The sequence below is a fragment of the Paroedura picta genome, chromosome 14, assembly GCF_049243985.1.
Source record: "Paroedura picta isolate Pp20150507F chromosome 14, Ppicta_v3.0, whole genome shotgun sequence".
NCBI classification, from domain to species: Eukaryota; Metazoa; Chordata; class Lepidosauria; order Squamata; family Gekkonidae; genus Paroedura; species Paroedura picta.
In genome coordinates, this window is record NC_135382.1 from 35,730,536 (window position 1) to 35,749,315 (window position 18,780).

An 18,780-nucleotide genomic window follows, 5' to 3' on the forward strand; every position below is an offset into this window, starting at 1 on the left:
ACAGGCTGCAGTAAAATTAGAAATAACTTTAGGAGGAAATAGTCCTTAGACGGATTAATTACAGAGGTTCAAGCCAGAGGCCATGTGCTTTCCCTGACTTTATGGGGGAACATACAGGGTGCCCTGTAATAAAAGGAGAGGAGAGAGAATAGGAGCGCTTGTCAAATCCAGCAACACTTTTCAAGTGGAGTTTTATTCAAAGCTCACATTATGTGACTATATATAAATTAGCGTTGGATGAATGTTTAGGGTTGCAAGGTTGCCCTGACCCCCAATGGGGGCTGAGGGGTGGAGAGTTGCCAGATTGGGAAACTCTTGGAGTTTGGGGGTGGAGGCACAATAACCTCAGTGGGGGGGGGGGGGTACAATACCGTAGAGATCATAGAGACAGATGAAGAGCCCTGCTAGATCAGACCAATAGTTCATCTAGCCCAGCATCCTGTCTCACACAAAGGTCAACCAGTTCCTCTGGAGGGCCAACAATAGATCATAGAGGCTGAAGCCTTCCCCTGACGTTGCCTCCTGGCTCTGAAATTCAAAAAATTAGTAGCTCTGCATGCTCAGTCACCATGGTTAGTGACCATTGATGGACTTCTCCACTCTGTAGCTATCTCATTCCACTTGGACAATATTCATTCCTGTGGCCATCACTCAGTCCTCTAGCAGGAAATTCTACATTTTAATCATCTCAGTAGTGTAAAGTAGTGTTTCCATTTGTCCATCCTGAACTTACTATCCATCAGCTTCGTTGGACACCCCTGAGTTCTAGCATTCAGGGCCTCCATTTCATCCATCTGTGGGAACAGCTCTCTGCTGTTCTGGACATGAGCTGTAATTATCTGTAAGGGGGCATTGGAGGAGGTGTATAATTAGCATAGATGGGATATCATCAATCAATATTTATTCACGGTCATTCAGACCAAAACCCAAATACATGCAGTTAAAACCAAGACAATCCAAAAAGCAGGAAAACTGCCAATGCTATAAAAATGTTAAAAGTCTGACATCATAGTCAGTATTTAAAACATACTTTAAGTTACCAGTTTAAAAAAAAAATGGCTTTGTACTTATAGGGTTGGATCATAAATAATTTTTTTGATCCATATACCGAGTACGCAATTTCATGGCGGCGGTGCAAAATTTAGCTGTGCAGAGAGTTGTTTGCTTATCTGCGTCTTGAAGCAGTACCTTGATTTTCTCCTTTGTGGAAGATCTCAGGTAAGTGTTCAGAATTGGCTGGATAAAGGTGCGTCTGATAGTGTCATAAATGGGGCAGAACAGAAACACATGTTCATCTGACTCTATCCATCCGCTGGCACAAGGACAGAGTCTCTGAGCAAGGGGTTTCTTTTGGTAGCGCCCCTCCAGCACAGCAGTGGGTAGAGATGAGCATCTTGCTTGGGCGAAGGCCCTTCTATGGGTGATAAGTTCTAGGTCTGACATAGATGGGATAGGAACTTCCTGATGGATTTCAAATTATTTCCTCCAGTGTCCTGACTCACCCAGCAAGAAACTTCCTGCTTGTTTGAGCACACTTCCTCCCTGCTTGCCTCCGGAGTAATAGTTGAAAAGAAGAATTACTGCAGCTAGAACAGTCAGGAAGCTCTCTCTCTCCCTCTCGCTCTGTTTCCCTTCCAAATAAAGCTATTTTATTCTTCAAGCAGCCTGGTGCTTGGCTCTCTCTGCCTATTCAAACTCTGGCAAAAATCGGGACTCCATGAGAACAGCTTTACCGATCTGTCTGTACTTTGGGTGCCACACCATTTGCTAACTTTTTTTTTTGGGTGGGTGGGGGGAAGATCAGCAGAGAAGGTAAATCATTTTCATGGTTTGCTAAGCTGATGGAATTAAAGTCCAACTTGTCAGAGTAAAATTGGAGGAGACGCATCCATAAAAATGAAAGTAATCTCAGGGTCATCACCTCTGTCCTCTGTGTGGGGAAGAGAAGCTGTTCTCAGGAAGCCGGGATCCCCTACATGAGTGCTTTTAAGGTAGGGTTGGGGAGGGGAGGCTTAAACTCCTATAAAATCCAAATTTATGAGCATCAGGTTTCCCACCAGCCTTTCATTATGATAGGCTGTCCAGCCTTTTCAGGAAACTAGGTCGAGGCCCATGGCTTCCCTGCATATTTTCTTTGCTTGCTGGCCTTGTCACATTTAATTTTCTTCACTATCATTGGATATTACATTGGATAATACATATTACGAAAATATATTTAAAACCCATGTATGTATGCTGTAATAGCCCATATCTATCCATCTGTCCATCCGTACATTGGTCTGTCTGGCTATCTAATGGGTAGATAGATACAGGATGTAATAGCCAGTATCCTCTCCTCTCCTCTCCTCTCCTCTCCTCTCCTCTCCTCTCCTCTCCTCTCCTCTCCTCTCCTCTCCTCTCCTCTCCTCTCCTCTCCTCTCCTCTCCTCTCCTCTCCTCTCCTCTCCTCTCCTCTCCTCTCCTCTCCGTCTTGTATTTTTTTCCCTCCTCTGCCTTCTTCAATCCTCTCTCTCCCCCCCCCCCTCCAAGAAAAGAAAGAAGGAGGCTTGGCTCCCCCCCCCCTTCTGAACTACCTTAGCCACATGCAGAACACTTTCCTGTTTCAATGGGTGGGGGGGAGAGGAAGACCCCAGTTCAAATTGATCTGAATTCAACAGGATTGACAATGGAAAAAACAACGTAAGTGCAGACTCTGCCCAGGTGAGTTTTTAAAGCATTTTTTTTAAAAAAAGGGGAATTTAATTGGATATATACCATTTCCCCATAATTCCATTGACTTTGGCCTCTTTGATTGGTTGGGATCTCTACGAAGTAGCAATCAGAGAAGCACTAGTGTCAAGGGAAGGTGAATGTTCGCACCATCTAATTGGGATTTTCAGGGAAATATTTCTGCCCCCTTGCTAGTTTCTCAGCCCTCCCTTGGCGAAAAAGATCAACATGGGGGCATACTCAAACACAGCTCTTGGGAAAGCCGAACAAGAGCCACACATTGAAACTACAAATTAGATGGAAGGCGCTTTGTTAACAAATACCACTGCTGAATACCAAGGTGATTTAATTGTCCTGAATTGCACAAGATGTAATTACTGTTTTGGCAAATGCATTCTTAAAGAAACATTAAACCACAGCAGCCTCAACCAAGCACCTGTGTGCTCCCGACCAGTTGATACCACATTCCATTGCAAAAGACTTGATACAGATAGTGAGAAAAGAAAATTGTGTGTGTGTAGGGGGGGGGGGTCTACAAAGCAACATTTAATACTGGTGGACAGCATGATGCTCAGTTACGTTTTCTGCTCCCCTGTCCCTCCTTTCGTTCCCAACTCCATCCCGTTGAATCGCATATTAAAATTGTGAAAGTTTGGAGCAGCGTAAATCCTTCAAAGTTACAGTGTGTGTGTGGGTGGTGGTGGGGATCCATTAACAGTAAAACTGGTTTCTAAATTGTTTGAATAGAAACGCAGGGCTCCATTTAAATCATAAGGGAGTGAGGCACTTAAAAATTGGGCATCGTGTTTCACAGTAATAAATAGCACACTGATTCAACTTCCCAGTTGATCCCACGGTTTACTTATGTACAAGAAGGGAAATAGACTCCTGAAGCCACTGTGATTTACTTCTTCGAAATAAGACTCTTTGTGTTAGCTTAAATCATTACTGGAGTCCAGGGTGTATGATTTATATTGTGCCCGGACCAACCCATGTTCAAATCACATACACTGTTGTCTAAGTTGAATACATCGCTGGGCGTTCATTTGGCTTTGACCGAGGTCTTTGGCTTTATACAACAGGAAATGGTGAATCGAATCTGAGATGTATTTTTCAAATATTATGCTGGAGGAAACCTGCAGCTCTTTAGAGGCATGGCGTTGGCTCCCACGTCCCATGTCAACACAACCATTCCCAGTGTGACAGCAACAGCCCATCATAGGAACATGAAATGGCAATGCACAAGAATCATCAGAAACACTATGGTAAAATTGGTGATACTTACAGCTAGCTGTGTCATTTTCTGGCTTCCCCTGGAAGTGATGTAGCAGCATAGCTGAAGTCTCCTTTTTATTTATTTATTTTTACTTCCTGCTGCTTTATGGAGTGGTGGCAGGCAACTAGGGCTGCTACCACATGGCTTCCTGCTATAGCAGTAGTCCTAGGTAGTTCCTTCAAAAAACTATTTCCTTTCTGCTTTGACTGACAGCTGATTGCCACCAAGGGAAGGATACGACCTCCAATAGAGAAAGGCCTGCTAAGCCCAGCGGTCCCATTGGTGTTTAGGTTACGGCTGTGTTTACACCAGTTTTGCTGGATCAGGACCAGCATATCTACCTTCTTCTCACTCAAGAAACTCTGATCTCAACTCAACATCTGACAAAGAATAGCTGATCTTCATGTTCTTTTTTTAGCCTAATCGTCTACCTTCTGGGTTCTTCTGATATTTGTCAGCATATAATTAAAGAAACACAAAACTAATCCTTGTGTTCAAAATTCAGCAGATTTGATATTAAAGGCTCCGGAGCGGGAGTACAGGATGGGGATAAGACACATCTTTAATCTACTAAACTTTTGCTCGCAACCCATTTATCATCTAGGCCTACAAGAATCTCTCCCCTTTTTTGCCTGGTGCCTTCTAGCTCTAAAAAAAAAAAAAACCAAGAAGAGAGAAGGCCATAAGCACCGAGGCCATAAAAATCCAGTTGATAAAACACATCAAAGGGTTTGCTAGAGAGGGAACACTTCTAAGAAGAGATTGGATAATGACCACATAGAACAGGTGCAATTTAAGAATGAGAAATTAAGTCACAGGAAGCCAGAGGAGCCAAGGGATGAAAAAATAAATTCTGCAAAACTGAGAACCCTATGATCACATCATTCTTCTTGGGAAAGAAAATGGCTTTGCCACGTTCCTTACTCCAGTGTGATAGTTGCTTCTATGGCAAGAGCAGAAATTCCCAACCAGGGGTCTTGGGAAGGCTGGGGTTTTGTGAGAACACCCTGGGGGTTCTGCAGTCTATCTCAGAAGTTTGGATGATCCGTGACATTGCTAGATGCCCACTGTCCCTGTTGCTCTACAGGCCTGGTCTCTTTCTCACCATCTACTTAGACAGTAGATTCATCTGTGACACCCCCCCCCCGATATTTAGCCACTATGGTTTTACATGTAGTTTAAAGTCGTTACTGTGGTTATTATCCTCTGCTGCCAACAGGAACCCCTCCCTGTCCTCCTCCAAGTGATGGTGTTTGGTCTGTTTAGCCTGGAGAGGAGATGACTGAGAGGGGATTTGATAACCACCTTCAAGTATTTAAAAGGCTGCCATGTTGAGGATGGATCAGAGTTGTTTTCTCTTGCCCCAGAGGGACGGACCAGAACCAATGGGATGATATTAATTCAAAAGAAATTCCATCTAAACATCCAGAAGAAGTTCCTTACAGTTAGAGCGGCTTCTCAGTGGAACAGGCTTCCTCGGGAGGTGGTGGGCTCTCCATCTTTGGAAATGTTTAAACAGAGGCTGGAGAGCCATCTGACAGAGAAGCTGATTCTGTGAAGGTTCATGGGGGTGGTAGGTTAGTGTGGATGAGTGATAAGGTTGTGAGTGTCCTGCATAGTGCAGGGGGTTGGACTAAATGATCCAGGAAATCCATTCCAACTCTATGATTCTATGATTCTATGATGTTTGGTGGGCTGGTGCACAAGGGACTCAATACTGAGATGGATCTTTTGACGGCGAGTAGATTTGAGTGTGGTTCTCCTTGACCGAACACCACTGATCTAACCAACCCCCTGTGTCAAAGAGATTCCCCAGGATCCAGATGAGATGTTGGCCATAACGTAAAGGAGGCCATATACGGAAAAGACGTTTCCTGTTGACAGAGATCTTTCAACGGGATAGGCCATGGAATCGGAACTGGGAGCTTCTGCCCACGGAGTATGATCACGGAGCCACGTTCCAAAGTTGCCATGTAACACAATCTGGTGGAAAAAAGGAAATACACAGCTGTCTTCTTTATCCAGGACCATCCTTTAGCACAGGGGTAGTCAACCTGTGGTCCTCCAGATGTCCATGGACTACATTGCTGTCAGGGGTCTCATGGGAATTGTAGTCCATGGACATCTGGAGGACCACAGGTTGACTACCCCTGCTTCAGCAGACCACCTCTAGGGTAGAGAGCTGCAGACTTCCTAAAGGAAAGACTTTACATTCTACTTAAAGCAGATGCATGCTGATTCGAAAACCTATCCCAGCCACCAGAAACCTTTCCAAGGGACACAAAGAGATATATTTTGGCACAGAATCGCTACATACTTTCCCAGGCAATTTTCATGCCCCCCCCTTCTCTCCTACTCTGAAGAAGACCGACTATACTCTGTTAAGCAGTCCGGCATCATTATGCATTCTCCTCCTGTATGGAGGAGCCTCAGAATCAAATCCGTTTCCATTGTAAACTGAGAACCGAGGAAACATTTATTTTAAATATTGTACAGTAGCTGACATTTGCAATATTTCATCCCGCTCTGTTTTAAGTGGCGTTGCGAGCAATCCTGGCATAAAGCAAAGTCTCTGATCATGCCTACAGCTGTAGACAGCTTTGATTATATTTTTTCCCCTTTGATGTTCAGCTTTTCCTGGCAATTTTTGCATAGGACTTCAGCCCTCCTTGGAAACAAGCTATCAGTTGCAGGAACCAGAGAAGGGCCAAGGCGTTCGGAGGCCTGATATAGCTGCATGATTCCTCCCACTACAGTCAAGACTATTTTAATGAATTTTCTTTTTAAAAAAATGTTTCCTTGAACTGCACTTTTAATGGTCCTCCACCACTACATCCTGTATTTTCACCCATCCAATTTGCATTGAGTCATAATCTTTTTTCCGATTTGACAGTTCCCTTGACCCAGGTCAGATGTCAAAGTTGGTAAAGGACTGCTAGAACTCATTGTGTGCTGAAGGATGTCAACCAATTTAAAGCCTAGTTTAGTTATAACACCATGATGGGGATGTTAGCCATTCAGTTGAATCCAAATCTTGGCGATCCTACGGTTCAAATGTAGCCACGATTTTTGATCCTGCACTACTTCTTTCAGTTATAGAATGCTCTGCCCAGTGGTTTGATTGTATCTAACCACCGCATTCTTCGTCGGACTGGTTTCCTTTGACCGCTGACCAATCCTAGTATAATTGCTTTCTCCATTGAGTTGGATCGCAGGATACAGCCAAAGTAAGTGAGTCGGAGTTTTGTGATTTTGCCTTCCAGGGATAGATCAGGCTTTACACACTCTAGTAGTTCCTTGTTTGCGACTTTTGCTGTCCGTGGAATCCACAGAAGCCTTCTCCAGGACCAGAGTTCAAATGAATCAACTCTCCTCTTGTCCAATTTTAATGTGATATATACACCTGTAATGCGATACGTACCTATAACACTGGAACACACAGATAGCTATCATCAAACACCTCTAAATATGTCACAATTCCACCATGGAAAGCACTGCAGTAATCATTAAACCACTCCATGTCTTAAAATAGTATAGACGGTCAGTTTGAGCCATTTGACTGCAGACGCTGAGCATGTGGTCGACCGTTTCACCCTTTCTCTTGCAAAATTGACCTTGGCTGTCATCACCGGTCTTCTGAATCTTGGCGTTTTCTTTTCGAGTGCTTGCTCTTGGGCATCTAGGACGAGTCCTTCTGTTTCTTTCTTCAAGAGTCCACTTTGGAGCTACTTCCAGGTGTTTTTGCGATTATTCTCTGTGTCATTCAGATCTTGCTGGTGCAAGCGTTTTTCCTTCCAGTTGTCAAAGCGAACGTTCATGGCAATCTTTTTGTAATCTCCTTTGGTTTCTGTTCCCTGGAATAAGTCTACTTCTGCTAGAAGCTTCTCCTCAATTTGCGCGGAGTAATCATTCATAAGAGCCTCTTGTGGCGCAGAGTGGTAAGGCAGCCGCCTGAAAGCTTTGCTCATGAGGTTGGGAGTTCGATCCCAGCAGCTGGCTCAAGGTTGACTCAGCCTTCCATCCTTCCGAGGTCGGTAAAATGAGTACCCAGCTTGCTGCTGGGGGGTAAACGGTCATGACTGGGGAAGGCACTGGCAAACCACCCCGTATTGAGTCTGCCATGAAAACGCTAGAGGGCGTCACCCCAAGGGTCAGACATGACTCGGTGCTTGCACAGGGGATACCTTTACCTTTACCTTTTAATCATTCAGGGTTCATTTTTCTTCTTCAGCTGCTTGCTTAATTTAAAGGAGGCCTCTTCTGCCTAATTTTCTCGGTAAGTCAAGACAATCAACACCACTTCTAGAGCGTCGTGAGTGATGTGTTGTCATTATCTTGAAGGCTTTATGAACCATTCCTACCTTCTAATTCGGCTTGTCTTCAATTGGTAACGCCAGGTGGGTGTCTTCGACCTGGGAAGGCTTACATGTTAAGGCCCTTTATTTTCCTGCCTCCATTTAATTTTGTTTGTAATATCCATTTAACTCTCTGGTAGTACTTATGTTTGATGTTGTCAGCTTTCAGAATAAGCCCAGTGTTCTGACGTTGTCCTTGTTTTGACATCTTGGTTTTTTCTTGCTCAACTATCTTTCCGCTATTCCAGCCTTTCCTAACTAGGGTTTCATGGAACCCTGGGTTTTCTTGATGGCCCTGGGTAGAAATTAATTTTGAGCATGTTTTAAGAAGAAGAAGAAATTTTTCAACAGAGGCTGGATAGACATCTGACGGAGAAGCTGATTCTGTGAAGATTCAAGGGGGTGGCAGGTGACAGTGGATGAGCGAGAGGGTTGTGGGTGTCCTGCATAGTGAAGGGGGTTGGACTAGATGACCCAGGTGGTCCCTTCCAACTCTATGATTCTATGTATTGTTTTTGAGATGTTAATTTCTCCGAGCCAACAGGGATGGAGCGGCACAGAAATAAAACATCTTTTTTACCTAATGCACATCATTTACACGTGCAGTATAGATACGATGCTAATTTGCTGCCTCTCAGGCAACATGGAGAAATAAGTACATTTTGCAGGGGTGGGGGGGATGGAAAAGAAATGGAAAAGGGTGTGAAGAGAAGGAACCATGGGCCCGATTTGCATCAGGGAGAAGCAAAACCAACGCAGCGCTTTCAAGTCCGAACAACAGCGATGCACAATTTCAGAACCATCTGACATGCGTAGGTGGTTCACGTCTCCCGTTTGATTTTTATGCCTTCCCTCTGATACAGGTGCAGGAAGAAGAGGGCAAGTACATCACCCAAATGAGAATCTGAACCAAGGTTTCACCCAGTCAAAACCTGATGGCCAAATCCTGAAAAGAGATGAGACATGCTGGGGATTTGGTGGAAGCATTCCTCCTAGGTGACAAAGAAAGCCCTTTCTTAAGTACCATAAGAACATTTATTTAGGTCACAGGCCCTTAACAGCAAGACAATCATAACCAGATTTGGCGAATGATGTCAGTGCATTAGCCTGAGTGGGAATTAAAAACTTACCTTACCTTTAAACCTCTTGTGTAACTACTAATACTTACAGTTATCAAATTTCATTCTTCGGCTGGTTTGTAGAGAAGCCTTGGAAGGCAGAATCATCATTTCAAAGGCCTGATACAAAAGTCTATTCAAACAATTTTGTTTGAAATAATAGACCTGAATATGAAAAAAGGGGAAAGGGGGTGGGTTGGGTGTAGCTAAGGAAATGCAATGCATATTGTTTTTTGTAAGAGTCCAGATTTTGTGTACCATGACCTGCATAACCCAAGTTAGAATCATAGAGTTGGAAGGGATCTCCAGGGTCATCTAGTCCAACCCCCTGTAGAATGCAGGAAATTTACAACTACCTGCCCACCACAGTTACCTCGATTCCATGCCCAGATGATGCCCCACTTCTCCCCACAACCAACTCCCTGTGAGGGAGGTGGGGTTGAGAGAGCCCTGACAGGACTGCTCAGTGAGAACAGTCCTATCAGGGCTGTGAGTAGTCCAAGGTCACCCAGCTGGCTGCATGTGGGGGATTGGGCAATCAATCCCGGTTTACCAGATTAGAAGCCACTGCTTTTAGCCACTACGCCATGCTGGCCATTCTTCCACCATGTCAAACAATGCCACTTGGGGCACAGGGGAACAAAAGTGTGTGGGGGAGGGGATTATATTCTCTCTGAAATTTTCCTGAACCCTCCAAATGATGTCTTTTGCCCTAGATCCTATTCAGAGGTGTCCTTTCTCCTTTACCAGTCAATGCCTGTCATAAATACTCTGATTAAAATGTAAATTCAGCCAAGTTACTGGTTTGCCATTAAGAGGATTCTCTTTCCGTTCTTTTTTTTTTTCCTGCAGGGGGAAAAAGAAACATCATCAATCAGCAGAGAGATATGCCGTGAACTCTCACTCATCAATTCTAACTATTTATGACAAATAACAAAGCTTTATATTTGCCCCAAACATGTGCTGATCTATCCATTATGGCTGGCTTCACCCTTGCGCTAATTGTACATTTCCCCCTCTAATGCATTTTTTTTGCCGTTATCTCATAGGCTAATGAAAGCTGGGAAATCAATAAATATAAATTATACATGCAAAGAAGGACTGCTGCGAACATAAAGTTTCTAATTAATTGCACTTGATTAATTTATATTCTTTAATTATCTGGCTAAGCCACAAAGAGCATAAATATCTTTGCAATCGGCTTATTGCAGTGTCAGTCATAAAGAAAAGAGAGCCGACATGGTAAATCTATGAAATCTTGCAAATGGCATTGCCTGAAAAAAAAAGAGAGAAAGAAATGCTTTGGAATCGCACATAAAATATCACAGGACTTAAGTTAAGGCACCTATGAATAATTTGAGTGTGACAAATCACCATTAAATATGGTGTATGGTTATCTGACGAAGGTTATAATGATGTTATTACTTTAAAGGTAGCAAAAAAACAAACAAACCAAAAAAGACCTCTCTAGTGAGAAGCTGAGTTTTAACCAGAAGAATTATTTAATTTTTTAAATATTTAAATTTATATGCCGCCTCTCTCGGGGCGGCTTACGGCAGCGAATAAAAACCCATACAACGTTTAAAAAAATCTAAAATACATCAAAATCAATTCCTGCCCTATCTCCAGCACCTCAGCAAACCTGGCCGCTAAGATGTTCAATTAGTGGCCAGGCACAGGGGAGAGGCTGATGGAAGTTTGGCTGGGGGCCACATTGGGTGGTGACCATAATCCCCGGCCTCAACGAAATACCTGGTGGAAGAATGCCATCTTATGAGCTCAGAAGCTCCATGAGGGCCGGCACTTTTGACGACAACTCATTCCACCATGTTGGAGCCAGGGCCAAAAAGGTTTGTAGGTTAGAAAGACTGGCTCATTATAGAAAAATAATAGAAAAATATTTGCCGTCCAGTGGAGATTGTGTGTTGAGAGAACGAATGACAGTGGTGTACTATGACAGTGGTGTACTGTACTGGAGAGCCAGTTTGGTGTAGTGGTTAGGAGTGCGGACTTCTAATCTGGCATGCCGGGTTCGAATCTGCACTCCCCCACATGCAGCCAGCTGGGTGACCTTGGGCTCGCCACGGCACTGATAAAGCTGTTCTGACCGAGCAGTGATATCAGGGCTCTCTCAGCCTCACCCACCCCACAGGGTGTCTGTTGTGGGGAGAGGAATGGGAAGGCGACTGTAAGCCGCTTTGAGCCTCCTTCAGGTAGGCAAAAGCGGCATATAAGAACCAACTCCTCCTCCTCCTCCTCCTCCTCCTCCTCCTCCTCCTCCTCCTCCTCCTCCTTCTTCTTCTTCTTCTTCTTCTTCTTCTTCTTCTTCTTCTTCTTCTTCTTCTTCTTCTTCTTCTTCTTCTTCTTCTTCTTCCATAGGAAAGGGTACCAGGAAAGAACAAGAAAAGTGTGAAGGGTACCTGGTGGGTTCTTTGGGTGAGTCTGTGTTCCTTTTTTTTCTCACAACAAAGATGAAGAAACTAGTTGTTGCAGAGGGGACTAGAATCTCTAATAACTGGACAACCCCCTATGGATTTCAAGTACATCTTCATCAGGGGGAATCTCTCAGATTCTTTTTGATTCCACTCCTACACACACTTAAACAGAGTATGCACGGCAGGGGTGGCCAAACTGAGGAACCAATCAACTGCTGAGGTGCATAGTTGTACAACATGCCCCAAAATGAAGCAGGCCTCCTTCCTGCATGGTGTCGTGGTTTAGGTCATCAGACTCTAGCCTGGAGAATTGTGTTTGATTCCTCACTCCTCTGCATGCAGCCTGCTGGATGACCTTGGGTAGTTGCATTTTTCTTAGGGCTGTTCTCGCCTCTGTTTTCTTAGCCACACCTACCTCACAGGATGTTTGTCATGGGGAGAGGAAGGGAAAGGTGTTTGTATTAAAAATCCCAACTCTTCTTCTTCTTTCATCTGTTTCCACTCCCTTCCATACTCTTTGTGGCTCTCTGCGGCCTGATTGAATGATGGCCTATGGATTCCAGTTGGATCTTCTCGCTTAAAGCAGGTCAAACTCTGCAACATGAATTCTGTTTGGTGCAGGGGTGCTCTGCAGTCAAAGAGCAGAGGGTAGCAGGAGGATATGGCACCTCCCATCTGCATTTCCCCATGTCTCTTTAAGTAGTCCTTCTAACCCTGTGTGGCATGTTATGGGTCAGAACTGTGTATAAAGCTGTGAACCTGATGTTTTCGTGTCTACTTTGGATCTGGAGAGCTTCTCAAAGAAAGGTACGGACCTCCCTTCTTCTGTGTAAGCAGCCGGGAGCTTTTTTTTTATGTAAACTGTTTTGCGAATTATACACCCCTTTGTTAAAACGAGCCATCTGTCATTGATTGGAAATCTAATCCACTCAGTTCTGCCAATTTACTGGCTCTTCATCTTCTCTTGTTAGGGCATATTTTTCAATATGTATATCTACAACATTCATAAATGTGTAAAAGGAAACAGTATCTGTCTACTGAGAGTCTCAGACAGAGGCCATCTGTCAGGGACTAAAGCTATTTTTTTTTTTAAAGAAAACATTCATCTGGGATTTGCCCTTTACAAAATAAACCCACTTAACCTTCCAATAAGATTAACTGTTATTTGTTTCCATTAAATAAAAATGACCGTGCTAATATATATTTTATAGTTCTGTAACATGGAAAGAAACACTTTGACATTTTCAGATTCTTTATGGAATCATAAAATTATGCGATTATTTTAAAAATGGGAGACTTTCTGGGACTTTGCCATTCACATGGTAATGTTTTCATCAGGGCTTGGAGAATGTTCCCTCTTTTGTTTCCTTATGATTTTTGAATATCTAGTTCTTTGATTTCTATTGCTGGTTGGGTAGATTTATCTGCATGGTAAACATACGTTGTAGGCTATTTGTATGATAGTTATATGTTTAAAGAACATAATTTATATTTTAATGTACTGTCGTACATGGAAAGAAAAAATAGTAGATTCAGAAAATAGTGCTAAATACAAAGAAAGAAGATATTAATCAAAACAAGAAGGATGTTTGGGGAAATTAAAATATCTCTCATTTTCACTCACACCTCTGATATCCTTAAAGGAAAATACTCAGGATAAATCATTTTCATGATGAAAAATAAAGATGGGCATATAAAATTCTCATGTTTCACAAAAACTGAAGATAGTTACATAGGTAGGGATGGGCACAAACAGGCTGACAAAGTAAAGGGAATCACCAATTTCAGCCAGTTCGTGGTTCACAAAGCGATGTCCAAAAACTGAAGAACCACTATGAACCTCCATGAATTTTGATGCAGTTCATGGTGGTTTGTGAAGCATAGCATGCTCCCTGCTGCTCAGCTATTTGGTTGAAATGGCTAAGAGCCATTTAAAACCCTACTTTCTGCTCCCCTCAAAAAGCTGTGGGGAGCAGAAAGCAAGGGTTTCCAAACAATCAAACAGCTGAGTGGCAGTCCCCACTGATTAGCTATCTGGAAACCCCTGATTTCTGCTCCCTATGATTTTAGTTTGTTAAGAAAAGACATTCATGTCAAACTCATCCTTTACATAGATTCAGATAGCTTTCTGCCCATCCTAAAGATGCAATGTGAAGGAATCAGAAATCAAACCGTTGTTTAAAAAACAAAACAGGCTGAAATGAATGGCACGCACTCTGCGTACGCTGAAGAAGTCAACCATCTCTTAACAATAGTGCAAAACTAAGACGGGGCTATTTTCGTCTTGAAAATTAAAGGAAGTTCTATCATTTGGGAGTGTTTTAACAATTTGGCACCAGCCAAGCAGAAACTACTTACCCTTGGACAGATGTTGACACAGTGTTTGCCAGACACCAAACTCGAAGAGCGAGGGAAAACACATGTAAAGCATTATACTCACAGGCCTTCTCTTCTGTGACTTGGAGGCAGAGGTGCCAAACCCCAAGGTAGCCACTAAATGGTCCTAATGTTGACGTTCTCAGCTGTAATAAAAAAAACATGGCTATTCTTACAGGGCCTGTTTTCATAAGCTTCTATTTTCCTGGTTCGATCCTTGAAGTATTGATCTCCCATTAAGCATCTGCTTAGGTTCTCAGTGGTGTGGAGTGCCTGTTGGCTGGGGTGGTGAGAAAGCAAGGACCTCAGGGCATGGTCTTGTACAAAGAATGATGGGAAGGAATCCCCAGATTCACCTAGGGCCAAACACACTCATTAAGGCTGTTGTGACAGAAAGCAGGGAAAGTATCCCATCCACACCAGATTAGCATTAAAAATGATTATTATTTATTGGATTTGTACCCCATGCTTCACCAGAGTCTCGGAGGGGCTAACAATGTAATTACAATACAACATAGGGCTATGTTAAGATACAATATAAAAATCTTAAAATAGTAAAATACAGCCAAAATGAACTTCTAGTGGCCATTGGTTTATGGAGCAATTTCCAATATCAGTAACAATAACGATGACGATGACGATAACAATAACAATAACAATAACAATAACAATAATATATCCCACTCTCTCTTTCCCAAATGGGACTCAGAGTGGCTAATGGCATACAAAATACACCCGATACAAAAATACAAAAGATACAATTAACTTAAAATACATATATAAAATGATTAAAAATCTATCATCATTAAAGTCTATCCACTCTCAAGTAGGACAGGATGAGGGGATGGTGAAGACACAGCAGAAGCACACCAGCTGCCTGGTGGATCACAATCATTCCAAGGCCGTCCGAAAAAGAGCAGCCTTGCATGTTCCTATGGAACCCATGGAAGTCCTGCAGGCAGCTGGTTCCATGGGAAGAGAGACACACACAAGGTGGGCCATTCATGGTCCAGGGACTTCAATAAATACCAAGATAGTGCAGATAGGACCCTGAGAATCCTACTGACACCAAATCTGGCAGCCAACTTTGGAAACTCCTGGAGATTTGAAGATGGAACCTTGGGAGGACATGCACCTCAGCAAGAACAATGCTATACACTCCATGCTCCAAAGCACCCTTTTGTTGTTGTTGTTGTTGTTTGCAGAGGAAGTGATCCCGTCATCTGGAGATGTGCTTTAATCCCTATCTCCCACCTGGAGGCTGGCATCCCAGTCTACCTGTGGCCTGAATTCTTACCATCTGAGCTGCAAAGAAATGTACTTCTTGCAGATTTGGTGCCAAACGGATAGACGTTACTCATAGCTAACACACATTGCTTGTGATGCGATGTTGGGGTGTACCAATAATCACGAGCAAGCCTACATAGGGACAAGGAAATAATGCAAGGTTTAAAAGCAAAACTAGTCAACAACACGGGTTTGATTTGCCCAGGGGTGAAGCTGCTAAATGGACACCGAAGGGATGAGAAATTCAACATCCTCCATCCATGCTAACGTCTGACCATCCAGGGGAAACAAAATCACAGCTCCCTCCCACAAAGTACACTCCAGGTGAAGTTCACAATCTTTGTGACTTTAGCTGGTAGAGGTGTCTTGATAGAAAACCCCGCGCTTGCACAGTTTTTGAGTACAATTAACCCCCCCCCTTGCCTATTTTTAGTGACAGGATCAGATTATTTTAAGTTGCGTTTTACAGAAAACCCTTCTTTACTGAAACATAAAGGCTGTAATAAAGACAATACAATGTTTTGAAACTGTTTTAAATCCTTCACTCAGCGTTGCTTCTACAGATTTAACATGTAGGGGTTCTAATCTTACTGCTACTAATTAGTGCCTTGGTATAATTGTGCCAACGGGGTGCTTGGCACCATAATTACTATCGAGAGATTCTGGTGGGGCTGTAACATGCCCACATAATATGGATATGTCTACGATTACAGAGCAGTCACCTTTGTATGTTGGCTTGTGCGCTGGATTTTTAACCAAGTGAGGGGTTATTTCGTGGAATTATAAGTGCTCTGAAGGCATATAGGTTTGTGGGATGTAAGCATTCATATCCCTCTCAAACACACACACACACACAACATCCAGTTTCTTGCTTGGTCTAATTCGTTAACTAGAAAATATGACAACTTCTGAAAAATGCATTTTTCAACTGGACACAAAGCTGGTGGTGGCAGGTCATGCTTTCACTGAAATTACACTGGGTTGCAAATGCATTGAGGAACAGAATCGAATACAGAATAGAGGGTACCTTTATCGGGATAACATAAGATAAATTATTCTTGTTCTAATAATATGATAACATAATATAGACAATCCTTCAATAAAGTATAATGCAGTAGGCACTGGATTACGAAGTGGTCATATAGTAGCATGCAGTTTACAGTGAGGTACACAAAAATTGTTTAGCCGATATGGGATTCAGATTGATTTACCCTTAGTATTGTGGATAATACCTTGGCCTCTTCTTAGATGATCTCTGGATTCCTTTAATCTAATATTCTAGGTATTATTTGGTTCTCAACTTGTCAATTTCAGTTTTTTTCAGTGTTTGACTAGCACTATTGGCAAGTAGAGAAATCTGGGGAACTCCACCCAAAGGTTTTGTAAGGTGGCAGGAACGCCACATTCAGGACACAACCTTGCAGTGAGAATTTGTCTAGGTACAGTTGTCCCAATATTAATATATCAATTCCAGCTGAATAGATGAAGCTGCCGTATACCAAATCACTTCCATGGTCCATCAAGGTCAATATTGTCAATTTAGAGAGGCAGCAGGTCTTTAACAATGCCTATTATTGGATTATTATTGAAGAGCCTCTTGTGGCGCAGAGTGGTAAGGCAGCGATATGCTGTCTGAATCTGTCTGCCCATGAGGTTGGGAGTTCAATCCCAGCAGCCGGCTCGAGGTTGACTCAGCCTTCCATCCTTCCGAGGTCGGTAAAATGAGTACCCAGCTTGCTGGGGGGTAAACGGTAATGACTGGGGAAGGCACTGGCAAACCACCCCGCATTGAGTCTGCCATGAAAACGCTAGAGGGCGTCACCCCAAGGGTCAGACATGACTCGGTGCTTGCACAGGGGATACCTTTACCTTTACCTTTTTATTATTGGATCTTTCAACTGGAAATGCCGGGGATTGAACTTGGAACCTTCTGCATACCTAGAAGATGGTCTGCTGCTGAGCTGCAGCTCCTTCCCAAAACCACACCTATGCATATTAACGTATGTAATGTCTTTTATGTTGGCACAGGACCACCAGCCTATGAGGTGTCCTTTCTTCCTGTCTACCTTGCAACACAGCTCTTTGTCCTTCCTTCCTTCCTTCCTTCCTTCCTTCCTTCCTTCCTTCCTTCCTTCCTTCCTTCCTTCCTTCCTTCCTTCCTTCCTTCCTTCCTTCCTTCCTTCCATATTCTAATCAAATCCCATAATCCAAGTTCCATTCCATCATTTATGAGATGTGTCTGATTGATTAAAAAAAAATCATTCTGTAATCCAGCTCAGTTTGATTTGCCCAGTGACAAAGGTGACAGATAAATGAAGTAAATAAATACCTAAAGAATGCACGCACAAATTTAATTTTGTGGCGACCCCACTTTCATGCCTATCTATGTGCCAGAAGACCTAGATTCTTGAGATCCTTGGAAAGACAGACTCTGCAACGAATACCGCATCATGTTGCTTTTCAGTGCTTTCCAAAGAATCGGCACTGGGCATGTGCGTTGCCACGTTAACGAAAGAGACGCGTCTTTAAAAGCCAAAGCCTCGCTTTAGTGCTCCGATCCATTTGAAAGTGACAGGGAACCAATATCTGATTGCCGGTCGATGGCATTAGCATGTCGTCTCCTGCCCGCCATCAGGCGGGTGGCCGTTAGGAAAGGGACAGAGAGCACAGCCTTCACAAAAGAGCGGGCGATGAGAACAGCAGTCTCCATAGAGCCTTTTAAGCCAGGGGAAAGCGGAAGCAGACATGTGGACCAAGGTTTTGAAAGTGTTCTGGAAGGGCCAGGCCTGTTCAATCAGGACAGGATCCATTTGACTTGTCCGGTCAAGTGAGGAATGTAGGGGAACTCCAGAAAGGAGTTAGAGCAGTTGGCCCTTTTCCGTCATTAACTTTCTGCACCCCTATGGGTGCAGCCGCCATCTTGTCTGAAAGGAGCGATGCATCTATCTTCATCCTTCGGGAATGCACACATCCATGGCAAAACAGATTGTTGTCCTTGGTGAATTGTTTCAGTTAATCATGGTGGGCTCCATTAGGGCTAGGATTTCCCCTGTTTTAATATCTGCTCTTTTTAAAACGTGTGCTTTATCTGCAGTTCTATGCTGCTTGGGGAGCAGGGAGGGTTTTCTCCACCCCCCCCCCCAGTATAACTGAACATAAAAGTAAAATAAATTACAAGCCCAGCTGGACCAGGCCTTTGTTTCCGACAGCAGCCAAGCAGATGTT

At 43.3% G+C, this 18,780-nt stretch overlaps 1 long non-coding RNA gene across 1 annotated transcript; it reads left to right on the plus strand.

Moving 5' to 3' along the window:
* The first annotated feature begins 1,900 nt into the window (after positions 1-1,900).
* On the plus strand, positions 1,901-10,687 carry LOC143823329 (uncharacterized). The gene is made up of 3 exons (XR_013226458.1): positions 1,901-1,991; positions 9,203-9,335; positions 10,310-10,687. It is a non-coding gene; the product is annotated as an uncharacterized LOC143823329 (long non-coding RNA).
* Positions 10,688-18,780: the final 8,093 nt, after the last annotated feature.